An 8,348-nucleotide genomic window follows, 5' to 3' on the forward strand; every position below is an offset into this window, starting at 1 on the left:
TTGCCTAGTTACCAACTTGGACTGGTTTTTCTGAGCAGTAGCTAACATGATGGATTGAAAACTGTTTTAAAATTGTGATCACTTTAAAATTCTCAGGGGGTTTTCTAGTCCTGCTTGCAGTCTAGGGGCTTTGTAGAGACGAATGTGATCGGGCATAGCAGCAGTCAGTTTGCAGACAAACAGCTACAGTAAGGTTGGGTGAGTTGTGCCTCTCTATTTTTTTTTTTAAGGGAGCAGCCTGTTTTGTCTTGAGTTTTGGGTTCTTGTGTTTTATTCTGGATTCTAAGAAATACAGTCATGTTACATTGCAACCTTCCAACAAGAGTGATTTGTGTTTATCTAACTTCTGTGTGTCCACTGCAAAACATAACAGCCAGTTTATCAACCTAGAGTGACTCCATTTGACTAGAAGACCATCAAATTTTAATGACTCACCACTGTTAACCCTGGGTCAACACCCCTTGGGATTTCAGTCCAATACTCAGGTAAAAAGACAGCAGAGGGCACAGGCCCAACTTGCAATCAAAACGGATCTAATAGTTTGCGACAGAAACATGCAGAGAGTTCATAATGTCAATCAGAATTCATAGTCCGGCAGGCAGACAGATAGATTCCCCAAATTGCTGCAAGCAATGCCCAGAGTCCCCAGTCAGCAATGGTGAATAATTTTTCCCCTCTCTGCTCATAACAGCAAAGGTGTAATGGAACAATTTGCCTGGAATGCTTGGATAGTCAGAGAGTGTGAATCATCATGTTCATTGCCACTGAGGATTAACAGTGTGATTCTTCAGGATTCCTGTTTACAAGATTAAAACAATCTCTAGCAACCCTTTTTAGTGTGCAGCACTTCTGGATATTGCTGGGCACCAGAATATCAGACATCTGGGTAGGCACATGCTGGCCCGGTTGGGGTTTACTTCTGAACTATTTTTGTATTGTCTGTGCAAATCAACACCAACATGACTGAACATACACAACAGCAGCTGGTTCCTGGATAGCTTAGTGTTTTAAGCCTGGCAATTTTGTGCCTATAGCTAGATCGTATGATTGCCTTGACCAGATTTAGTGAGTCATAATAATCATTTTGCAGTTAATGGATCTGAAGCAACCACCCAAGAGAACTGCAAATTTTTGGTCCCCAGATTTTTTTTTAATTAAAGGTCAAAATGATTCTTTTTCTTCATCAGAAGATTTTCCTTCATTTTAGGTTAATAGGATTCAGAATTGTATGACTGCTGTGACAACTGTGGGGTGCAGCATGGGCTAATGAGCAGAGTACCTGGACTGGGAGTCAGGACACCTGGGTTTTATTCCTGGCATTGCCATTGACCTGCTGCAAGTCGCCCTTCTAAATAAGAAACAAAGGACTTGCAATGTGATGAAGGAGGTAAGGAGTAGGGCCAGGTTCCCCATTGCCCTGCACCTGTATGAATGAATGCAGAGAAGGGTGTATAACGGTGCCAATACAGAACAGTGCAAAGAGAGAATGAAATGCTACTGGTGTAAATGACTCCACAAAATGCCTGGGAATGGAGAATTAAGCCTGAATTAGTGTTTTGTGCATGAAAAGACAGGACCAGAGCCACAGATTATGCAAATTGGCATGGCAACAGTAGAGCTACACCAGTTTACACCAGCTGAGGATCTGACCCATTGTCTCCAGTATGTTTCCCCCGCAGTAGTACTTTGCCCAAGCACATCTTGTTCCTCACTCACTCAGTGCATTATACCCCCATAATTATATAGGATTGTTAGCCCCTTTGATTGAGATAACACCTTTCATTGCAGGAGATCTGTGTTCAGCCCATAGGCACCTCCCACCCACTCACACTGGGGGTGGAACATGGCAGCCATTCTAAGCCAGCAACTCCATTACTGAGGAGCAGCAAAGAATAATGTAGTAACTGAGACTGCAAAGGGGAAAGAAGAAGGCAGAATGCTATAGCACAAGTTGGCACCTGGTCAAGAATTTGGTTAACCAGGCCCTGTTCTTGCAAACAAAACAAACAAAACAAAACCACCCTGTGCTAGGTCATGCTCATGGGCGGGCACTCAGCAGCACTCAGTTTTACATCTTATCCAAAAGAACTGCCAAGGTTTTCCAGCTGACAGAGTTCCGAGCTCGGCTACAAGTTCTGAAGAGGCTGAGGTGTCAAATTCCTCACCACCAGAACCCCGAAAGGTAAAAGCCTCTTTCTCTCCCCACACCACTGCAGAGTCAGAGGGCCTAATCCTTAGCAGGCGTAAGTTAACATAGCTCCATTGAGCTGGCTCAGAAGTTCTGATTTCGGGTGAGTCAATCCGCCAAGCAAGTGCCATGTTCTTGATTAGTGGTGGGAACACCAGAACAATTTAAGAAGCTCATACAAAAAATTCCTTCCTCCCCCAGCCTCCCTATAAGACTAACTTTCAACTTCAGTCCAGTCTATCCCTCCAAGCCTATGGGGAATTTTCAAACTCCTTGCAAGGTGGGTACTGCTGCTGAATCTTGACATAGTCTCTTAGTGCTGGCACCACGTTGTTTTAGCACAGACAGACGCTGGTGCAGTCAACAGTGGTGATCTGTAGTGAGCTTTACATGAACCCCGCGTCTTTGTGATACGCAAACTGGCTGATGCTGCATCCCATTTTGCCACATGTCAGCAATGAGCAGGTTTACATATTTTATATTTGCTGCCCCTTGAGATTTCCAGCATGGCCTCTCCATCAACTTCTAACTGCAGAAGTACTCGCAAGTACAGTGAGATAATGACCACTGCACAAGGTGGAGGGCCAATACAGATACTTTTCTCTTTCCCCTGTCCTGCAGGCATTGCTTGATCTCCTTACTGAGCTCGTGTGCCTGGAGGGGTCTGACTTCACGCAGCACACAGCCAGAACTGGGGGCTGCAGGATGGAAGCTCAATGACTGCTCATTGTTAACAGTGAGTGCTGGCACTGCAGGGACGGTGTATTGCAGTTAAACACAAGCAGCCAACCCCCTAATGTCAGTTCTGCTTACTCGGTTCTGCCAAAGGTGAGCATCATCCATGGAGCCAACCACATGGACTTTCAGGAGCTAGCCAGCAGCACAGCTGTTTTATGAACAGCACAGAGACCATCCAACCCCCTAACCAATGCTGAGCCCCACAGACGTAAGAGGAGCCAGAGGGGCTGCTCCAATTTACAGTGCCTATTGGGCTGTGTCACTCGTAGTGCGGAATCACTACTGTAGCACCATGATGGAGACGGCCCAATGGCATTCTCCCTACACCAGGGCTTGCAAAAGGAGCTGTCCAGGGCTGATTCTGCCGATCCCAGGCTGTTTCTGGGATGGGGGAATTCTTCCCACCCCCTCGAGGCATCTGTCTAGCCCCATACACTGCCACAGTGACATATAAAGGGTGGGATGGGCAGAGAATCTCTTCCAGAATTTGGTAACCACCGCAAAAACGACTAATAAAAGTGGGAAGGGAAACGGTTACATTCAGATTGCCGCTTGCTGACTGAACCTGGACTAAAGTAAGACGTAACCTACCCTTTGTTCCTGTGATGAATCTGGTTCATTGTCCAGGCAAACTGATGCCCGATAGGCAGACCCTACTGCAGGCAGTTACTCCATCAAAGGGGGTGGGTCAAGTGAAGGACTGGCAGCTACCCCCCCCCCACCAACCCATCTTGCTTTGGCACGTAGCATTGCCGCTTAAGCAGCTACCCCAGTCAGCAAAGCAATTAGTGTGACCTTACACGTTCCAATAGAAACTACCCCAGCAGGATGAAACAGCTTGCATTCGCAGGGCTCCGGCTCCACAAAAGACGTTAATGACACAGGGGCAGAGGAGCCATGTGGGGGCAAGGAGACACGCAGAACAAAAGAGGCAAGCAGCCTGGGCAGATGTATTAATAGCAACAACCTAGCACCAGCCATGGGCACAGCTGTCTTTGTCTGTAGTGGTGCAGCCGTCGTTCTCATTGCTGGCCTTAGCAATTTTGCGTGAGCCTGCAAACGAGTTTCAACATCCCATCCCCACAAACATAGCCTCCTCCTTCCTGCCATGAGCAATCGCACCACAATACATGGGGCCGAAGGCGGGGCAGTGCAATAATTCCTTGGGGGCATTCTTGCACTTAAATGACACATTTTATGCATATGCTGAACAATAAGCTAGTGGTTAGTATGCTGCCCTCGGACTCAACAGACCAGGGTTCAAATCCCTGCTCTACCACAGACTTTCTACATGACTTTGGATAAGTCTCTAGGCCTCAGTCTACCCCTATAAGAAGGGGGTAAAAGCACTCCCAGAGGTGTGTGAGGATAAATCTATTAATGATTGTAAGGTGCTCAGAGACTACGGTGACCAGGGCCAAACAAATATCTAAGATAGATCTATCAGCTGCTTGGGCTAGACTCTGCACTGTCACCAGTGTTCTAAAACTGCACACCATGCCCCCCATAGTCACGGTTTTCAGATACCTCTGTTTTGTGGGCATCCATCTTCACACACAAAGCAGGCTGGTGTGCAAAGAGTGAGCCTGTATCAGAAAACCGGGGAGCTCAGAGGCGGATGCTCTTAAAAAATCAGGGGAATTTTCAAAGCTATGGGCAAGCAGGAGAGGATTTCTGAACGTTTGCTCTTTGCTCTGACTGCAGGAGTTGCCTGATGCTAACTACGCACTCAGCATCCAGATAGCGCCTGCTCCCCTGGGGCAATATATTGCACTATTCCAGGGCACTAGCATTTCCGCAGGAGGCTGAGCAGAGTCTATGTGGTGACCATTGTGTAGTGGGAGGAGCACACGTAGACCCAGGACGGTATTGGAAATGCAAACGCCACTTGGGGCAGTATCGACAACTCATCCCGTCAGCTATATGCCTGCTCAAAGGAGAAATGATGCAGAAAAAAGGGGACTATTGCAGCAGACTTTAACCCAAAATCCTTACATGAAAAGAAAGTGCTAGACTACAGCAGGAAATATCAACTGCCAGCAGCATCTTGGACCAGTGAGCAGCATATTGAAGCAGGGGCAGTCACCTGTGTCATGGTAAGTTCTGATCTGGGATCTTTATGTGAAGATGGGGAGGGGGCAGAGTTGCTCTGTATGAAACGGACTAGCTCCTGTGGTTGAAAATGTACAAACAATAACCAGGGACGGCATTGACTGAACACTACTCAGCTTTCCATGTTTACAAGAAATCAACACCACATTGCGTGCTATGCATCGCCTGCCACGCAGTCAATTAAGAGGATGGGCCCAGAACTCAAGAGTACTCTCTCTTCCTGGTTCTACCTGATGTACTAAAACATTCCTTGGATGCACCAGAAATGTGTGTCTCTCAGCAGCAAGATCTGGGCTAAGATCAGAAGGAAAATTGGTCACTTCAGATATCTCAGAAGGGGAGTTAATGGCTAGGCACATGGGCAGAGAGTAGTGTGCCTATCTGACCAATGGGTGAAGGAAGGGGAATGACTGATGGGAAAACAAGGTTCTCTCATTGGCTACAGGCAAATCAACCAAAATAAAGACCTTACTATGCTGGATAACACCCTGAGTTGTTCATGTCAGAATGTACAGTCAAATTAAATCCGAATGACCTAAATAGTTAACCAGGCATCTCCATAGCTCATGCCCACTGCAGGTATGTCTCACTGACAGCAAAGAGAAGGGAGCCCCTGATGAACTGCATACGTCTGTCTGCCTTATCAAAAAGCCACCTACGGGCCTAGACACAAATGTCCCTCGGCTCATGCAGGAGGTCACACCATTCCCTGGTGTCCTTCCTTTAAACAAGCCGATGTTTCAGATACTGGCTGTAGCTCACGTATTCACAGTACGATCACTGCAGACACCCTATTGGGTTCTGCAAGATGCACTCGCTCATATCCAGCTATGTATGCACGTACCAGTCTCACAGGCAGAGGCCCTGCACAACGTAGCAGAGCCAAAGATATACACTGAACCGGGGAGGAGAACAGCTTAAACAAGTACGTCGACAGAAGGAAAAAGAAGAAACTGTTGTGATACTCTGAGGCTGGCACATGGATCAAAGCAAACACCATCCCTTAGCAGGAACTATTTGTGTTTCCACTGTCAGTTGTTCTTGGGCGGCCCCAAAATGTGTTCCATGAGCGCTGCACTCTCCTGCTGAAATACACACCAACCGCAAAATGTGTAGGGAACAGATAGAATTCAACAGCCCCTTATCTCGGCGGCACGCCCGCCAAACCACAAGGCTGTTGTCAGTGGGGAGCGAGCACCACAATGACAACGGTTCTCGGGGAAGGAAGACTACAGAGAGCCAATCCTCGACACTACACAAATTGTGCTAGAAGAGGCAAAGGGTGACGCAGCAGCCAGTTTCTATTAAATGCAATAGATTCTATCCAGCCAGGAACCAAAGCATGCATCACTCCCTCCCTCTCCACAGCCCAGCTTGGCCAGAAACTGCTACTCCTTATGGGAAGACCCATAATGTCTCAATCTTATTTGACAAAAATAGCCAGCTATTCAGAGTCATGGCTTAAAAGCAATAAGAATGTAGGAACTGACAGACTGGATCAGATCCAGGGTCCATCTAGTCTAGTATCCTGTCTCTGATAGTTACCAATACCAGATGCTTCAGAGACAGGGTGTAAGAAATCCGGCAGAGGCAGCTATGGGATAATCTGCCTCCAAGAAAAATTCCCTCCTAAACCCCAGTAGTTAGAGGTTGGTTTGTGCCCTGAAGCAGTTTGTATCCTTTCCAAACTCCTCATTGTGTTTGTTGGGTTTTTTTTAATCCTTTCCTTGCTATTGTAACTCTTGATAGTCTTGTCATCTAATTCAATCCTGTTTTTGAATCCTGCTAAGCTCTTGGCCTCAATGACATCTTGTGGCAATGAGTACCAAGTAAAAAAGTTTACACTCCTATAAAGTTTTAAATCTGTGCGTTTCCCTTTGGCAGCTATTGTTTCTGTATTGAGAGACAGGTTGAATAGAAATGTCTGATCTGATATCTCCAGGCCATTCATTATTTGGCTCTTATTTCTCTCCTCTCTAAGGAGAAAGTGTCCCAAGCCTTTTCACTCTCTCTTCCCATGGAAGTATTTCCATGTTTCTAATCACATCTCAGGACACCCTTATTCCTGCTGTATCCTTTTAGAAAGAGAGGATGCCCAGACCTGAAAACAGTATTCTACACAAGGGCTTATGATCAGTTGTATATTGGCAATAATATTTTCTGTTAGGACTGGTCTAAAGTTCTCTCTCAAAATTGTTTGTTGATAGAAAAAAAAAAAAAGGGTTTCCAGATACTTTGTGAAAATCTAGTTTATCTGCTTTCCATAGAAAATTTCAGTTTTTCATCAATCAACTGAACACTCAAGATTTGATTTTTTTTCTAATGTGAAATGGTGCGGCAATCACTCATGGGAGTTGTAGTTTAGATGCCTCATGCTTTCATTTTTCTTTTATGGGCCAGACTCCTTAGCCAGACTTCATCTCCCATGATGCACTGTATCCATGTAACTGCCATGATGCGCCGCCTCCCATCTGCAAAAGGGGAGACCATAGTGCATCATGGGAGATGTAGTTCAACCAGGGAGTTGGCTTATAGAGAATAGGAGCTTGCGGCACCTGAACTCCAACTTCCATGAGGCATCATAGTTGCATTTCAGAATGAAAATATTTCAGGGTTTGGCTGAAACATTTTGAATTTCAATTTTTAGCTGAAAATCTGATAATTTTGTGTTTTTTTAGGTTTTCCACAGAAAATGCCTAAAAAACAAAACAAAACATGCTTCCTCTCAACTCAATTCTCTATCCTATTCTTTATGCAGCCTAACTTTCTAGTTGTTTTGGTTTGGGATTTTTTGGCCATCCCTGAGCATTTGAGTTGAAGCCTTGGCGTTTTCCAAATCATTACGATCCTCTGAGAGCCTACTTCGTCGTATCCGCACAACGACTCTGTTTTTGACAAAATTGCTTTGAAGCATCTACCATCAGAATGCCTTGCAGCTGTTGCTGTGCCAGTGAATTGGAGGAGTTGTGAAACACCAACCCAATACTGCCAAGGTAATTTCCGAACCAGAGGCACTGCACTGTGAGATGCAGTTAGGAGGACTGGCTGAATGGATGCAGGTGCAGTGCTTGTGACATCCTGTCTATAGAAGGAGGATAGCAGCATGATTCACTGCATGGATCCAACCTGGCCTAGGGAAAGCTCTGCTCCCAGATGTTGTAATACAACTAGGACTGGGTGAGTACTGTGAAAAAATTCAAAGTGAATATCCATGTGAATTTTAGAACATTTAATTCCACTGTGTGTTTGCTGGAAGGAATCTTCATAGAAACGGCATATTTTAAAGTAATTATGGAAAGGGAGGGTTTGC

At 45.7% G+C, this 8,348-nt stretch overlaps 1 long non-coding RNA gene across 2 annotated transcripts; it reads left to right on the plus strand.

Annotated features, from left to right (window-relative positions):
* The first annotated feature begins 21 nt into the window (after positions 1-21).
* On the plus strand, positions 22-5,497 carry LOC120400504. Of its 2 annotated transcripts, none has more exons than XR_005595873.1 (4): positions 22-198; positions 1,208-1,387; positions 2,810-3,016; positions 4,631-5,497. It is a non-coding gene; the product is annotated as an uncharacterized LOC120400504 (long non-coding RNA). The 2 variants fall into 2 exon arrangements; XR_005595874.1 differs by having other exon boundaries at positions 2,810-2,924.
* Positions 5,498-8,348: the final 2,851 nt, after the last annotated feature.

Source organism: Mauremys reevesii, linkage group 3, assembly GCF_016161935.1.
Source record: "Mauremys reevesii isolate NIE-2019 linkage group 3, ASM1616193v1, whole genome shotgun sequence".
Taxonomy (NCBI): domain Eukaryota; kingdom Metazoa; phylum Chordata; order Testudines; family Geoemydidae; genus Mauremys; species Mauremys reevesii.